Raw genomic sequence first — 5,099 nt, 5'->3', positions numbered from 1 at the left:
CCTCTCGTCTTTTTTTCTTTGTCGTTTTCTGCCTCGTGGGTTTTCAAACAAACTGCATGAGACTCACATCGGACGCAAGAAGCTCAGAGCGCCGAGCAGTTCTGTGTTCTATGTGGGGAGTCTGTGTTTGATGTTAGCAGTCTGTGGATGCTGATGTTGGTCAGTTTGCTGCTTCACCACTAAAACATCTCAGCGACCACTTTATAAAACGCAGCATGCAAATGTTCTTCCTCCCAAATCCTGTTGTTGTGTTTAGAAAGTGGTTAAAATGTGCAGGAAAAAAGAATGTAACTGTTGGACTGGTCACCTTCTCTAACCACTGACCATCTAACCACACCTTTCTCCAGTGTGGCGTTAAAGGACAATGATCAGATAGTGTGACCGTGAAAGGCCACCCTGAAACTCCAGCTTCATTCACAGATGAACAAAGCATGACAAGACCATGCTGCTGGATGCTGGTGTGGTTCAGGTCGTAGCCAGGCTCTTGAATGTCAGCAACTCCACCGTTTGTCGTCCAGGAAAATTTTCTCATACGAGACGAGAGACCACCTCCCGCATGTTCGCCGACTACGTCACCACCCAACAGAAGATCCACAGCTCAGCCATCTCGAGCAACCAGAGAATGTCTACTCAGGTTGTGAGGAATCAGGAAGCCGGTTTCACTGTTGTTGACCCAAACAGAGGCCTTGATCTAACAGTAGATCACAATCGGCTTCAGTTGGAAACCTCTCATGTTCAATGGACGCTACCAAGATGGAGGACGATCCTGTTCACCACTGAATCCAGTTTATCAGCTGGACAAAGCAGATGGACCACATGGTGTTTGGTGGTGTGCAGGAAGTCCCTCATGAAGGCGAAGATGATGGACAGAGAACACCAAAAGGCAATGTCCAGCGACATCGAGCTGAAATCCTCTCACACCCGTCTTATCCAGTTCATCTGCTGCCACCACCTGATGTTTGAACAAGACCATCCTCGTGTCTGCAGAACATGTTAGGATCCCACCATGACTTGTAAATTCTCTAGAGGTTGTCCATCCAGCATCTGTGGGACGCTCTGGATGTCCACCAACACGACTGTGTCGCCCCAAAATGTCTGCCAACTTCACCCAACCCTTCCAGAAGACTGGGACAACTTTCCACCAGCAACATCGACGACATCATCAACTCCCAGAAGGTGGAAACGTTTCATGACGTCCGTTCTGTTGTAGACATGCCATGTGTTGGAAACCCAAAGGATTCGTGTCTCTGACTTTGGAGATCAGCTATCATCTGTCACCAACAAAACAACTTTTATTTTTATTACATCCATGTTTGAGCTTCAACAGAGATACTCCAGAACAATCCGAGGCTCACACCAACATTTTCAATCAAATTTTCCGGCGCTTCGGTGACCAATCGGCGTGGCCGTATAACAAATGTTCAGAAGTCAGAGCTGTTCTAAGTGAACTTCATTTTCACAGATGCTCTTTCCATCTCAATCTGTGTGTTTTTTAAAATCAGGATTAAATCTGTCCAATAACCTGAAGCGTGAGCCCACTTCAAGCCTTAAAGGTGTTATTTTTACACTGGAATCCCACTTAACTGATGTCAGAAGAGTTTTTATTTTCAAATTGGCGGCCGCACGCGCTGAACGGGTTTCATAAAACCTTAATGACCCCGAGGCTAATGCACATTTCTCAGCACGCCGCAACCCAGTAAGCTTTTAATTTAAATGCAGAAAGTAAAATTAGAGTTTGTCACACAATAGCAGAGATTTATTTTTGCAACCCGAGTGTCTGACGCCGTAACGACGGACAGATTTCCGGACAGACGGAGCTGCCGTGTTGTTTCTGCTGTCGGCTTGTGTCTTCGCCTCCCTTCACCTCTACACCTGCTTCGACCGCACATTTTAAGTTTGGCCGTTTGTTTGCGGCTGCATGTTGTGCGTCTGCAGCGGAGGCGGCGGCTTAGCGGCAGATTGTTCTCGGTGTCAGCCAGCAGATAACAGGACGGCGGCGACCGCGGCTAATCGGACCGTATTCGTCGGTTCTCCTGCTGCTGGCCTTCCTCTGCGCCACCCAGCAGGCCGATGATTGGCAGCGCTGTATCTAACATGTCCCATGTCCACACCGTATTGTAGTATCAGCTGAGCAGCGTGAGAGCAAGATAAGACAGAAAATGGGATGTTGACATATCAGATATCTTGTAAGATGGCGTGTTTGCAGAGGCTTGAATCTAAAATGAGCCTCATCACTGGATGTTGGATTTGGATGATCCACGTTGGAAACTGATACCAAGTGGCCGCTGAAGGCCGTTTCCTCGCTCTTCCTCTGAACACACTGAGCTCCACTCGCTCCCTCATCTCCTTATTCCTCTCCCTTGTCTTGCCCGCTGATGCATTTCCATATATTATTGCCTCTGTAAGCAAGTGTGTCGTGCGCCCAGGCTTTTCCTGCAGCCCAAGGGGACTTCTCAATGTCATTATCGCTAAAGCCTGCCACATGTCTGTAATGTATTGCCGCCTGCCTTTATTGGCAGCGCGATGATTCAGTGGTGGTGATGATGGATTAGTGCCGGCTGGGTCGAGCTGGGCTGGGCTGAGCTGGTCCAGACTGGGCTGGGCTCTGCAGCCTGTCGCATAAACACGGTGTCCTCCTCACACACTGCAGTATAGAGGGAGACATATTGTATTTATGTCACACACAGCCTAATGAATATGGTCATTTCAGCGCTTTTATGGAGCTTCTTGGAACATTGTCTGATTCATCTTGTTCGCCTTTTTGCATTTCATGCAGACATGGTGCACACAGCAGCGCCGCATAATACGTGTCCATAATGCATTCTCTTTATGACACCGTTAGGTTCTGAATGGAAAATATAACCTCCTCTGTTGCCTTCTGTTGGAGGGGAAGTTCACTGAGGGTGCAGACTGCATGTTACCTCAGTGTAACGAGATTTGATGTTTCCAGCATCACACACACACACACACACACACACACAGGTTTAGAGGAAGGACACAGTGGCATGTTTTATTACTGAATATGAAACACACTCCATATAGCGCAGCCACTCAGGCTGAACTAAACTTAATGGCACACCGGCCACCAACTAAAACCCGACACTCAGGACTTGATTACAGGCTTTTCAGTCTCTCCACGCCGCCTCTCTGTTGTTCGCTGTCACTGTGGTCTGACTGCAGCCTCGACACCAGGAAGTAAACGGACATTAGTCTTGATTTCTTATTGCTTGCAGCAGCGACTGACCAGCGGCGCCGCTGCTGTTAATCTTTGCAGCTCCGACAGACACAAGGAACGGCAGTAAAACCACACTATCAAAAACAAACGAATAAATAAAGAGAAAATCTGGCAGGAAAGTTAAAAAATGGTAAAATACCAGATATTTAAAAAATGTAAAGCAAAAAATTGTGAAAATAGACACAAATATCTGTAAAATATATGTATATATTTTAAAAATGGCTCATTGAAATACAGTAAATCAGCAGAATTTTACAGACAAGAGAGAATTACTGTTTGTAAAAATACAGATTTTCAACATGGACATTAGTTTTGGACTATTTTTTGTTGTTGTTGTTGTTGTTTATTTAACAGTAAATCTGTCAACTAATCATTTTTGTCTGTGATTTTTAAAAGCTATTATCTGTAAACTAAAAACAAAAAAACAGGGCAGATCAGTAAAATACCAGCTAAAACATAGTTTCTAATGTTCAATCTTAAAAATTTCAATATTTTTTTGTTATTTAAAAACAGTGCAATGTTTGGATCATACACTGTAAAAGAACTATTTATTATTTGTAGTGGACTTTTTTTGCAGTTATCGTTTTTTTGTTGTTGTTGTTGTTTTTTGACAGTCAACGTTTAAATTAATATTTTTTTTCTGTGATATTGTGAGATATAAGTAATTAAACAAAAACAGGGACAATCAGTAAAATAATTGTTCATCAATACAATGAAATAACAAATATCTGTAAAATAATTAATTTTTTTGCTGATATAAATATCGTAAAAAAAGTAGTGGTTAATATAATTTTTTCTGCCTTTTCAACATGATGTGTAATTTAACAAAACTGGGAAATTTTGTAAAACTGTTAAAAAAAATTCCAGTCAAAAATTTATTATTATTATTATTTTTTTTTATTTTAATAGCATACAGCTGGTGTTCTCTTTATCACAGCACCAGCATGCATGTAATTAAATCAGCAGAACAGTTTGAATTACAGGCGAAACACCAAACATCACTCCCAGTATTGATAACCGGCCTGTTCTGCTCGTGGGAAACGTTTTCTTCGGTTTGTCCGTCGCCGTCTGATGCGACTCACAGACTCCGACTCCGTTTGAAGCCGGCAGACTTGTTTTTGCTTACCCTGCAATATTTCTCCCCTAAAGGCAGGCAGAGCTTTCTCATTATGGAAAACAATTAGAAAGCAACAAAAGAGTCGAGCTTATACTTTTCTAATTGAATCTCATTTGCGCTGTTCGCGTGACTGTAGGTGGAGAACTCGATTGCCTAATTTCTGCGAGATTTGTTTTTGTTTTTCCATCTAAAGCAGTTTCACATTATCTGCGTTTATTTACAGCAACCGAGCTGCAAGTGAAATATGCAGGAAGTGCGTTCATTACATTATCTCTCCTTATATTCCCATCTCTCTCTCTCTCTCTCTCTCTCTGCTGCTGTGTTTATCTGAGGAGTGACTGCAGGGTTAACAGACAATAAGCTGCCACTGATTAATTCTGGTGACGAGGTACCACCCAAACCCTCATCCAGCTGCGTGTTCAAATGTCACTTAACTGTACGATAAGATATGCTGGTGAGTCTCGACTGTAGCTGTTAAATTCCTCTCCGCTGCCAGCAGCGTTCGCAGGTCCTTATCGTTTCTAAGGAGCTTATTTTGCTGCTTCGACGATAAAAACTAGTAAAGTTTGCAGTCCGTCAGCCCCGCCGGCGAGCGCATGCAAAACTGTGCTCTTTAAGCCCAAACACACACACACATGCATACATACCTGTGAACACACACACACACACACACACACACGCATACATACCTGTGAACACACACACACACACACATGCATAGATACCTGTGAACACACACACACACAC

General features: G+C 43.5%; 1 protein-coding gene across 1 annotated transcript in view; it reads left to right on the top strand.

Annotated features, from left to right (window-relative positions):
- The window catches only part of agbl4 (AGBL carboxypeptidase 4), a 250,453-nt gene that overhangs the window by 160,229 nt on the left and 85,125 nt on the right, over nucleotides 1–5,099 (top strand). The gene's annotated exons all lie outside the window — the stretch shown is intronic.

This window comes from Stegastes partitus, unplaced genomic scaffold, assembly GCF_000690725.1.
Source record: "Stegastes partitus isolate 25-593 unplaced genomic scaffold, Stegastes_partitus-1.0.2 Scaffold864, whole genome shotgun sequence".
Classification (NCBI taxonomy): domain Eukaryota; kingdom Metazoa; phylum Chordata; class Actinopteri; family Pomacentridae; genus Stegastes; species Stegastes partitus.
The sequence above is the reverse complement of the archived record's forward strand: the minus strand, read 5'-3'. Positions and strand labels throughout refer to the sequence as shown.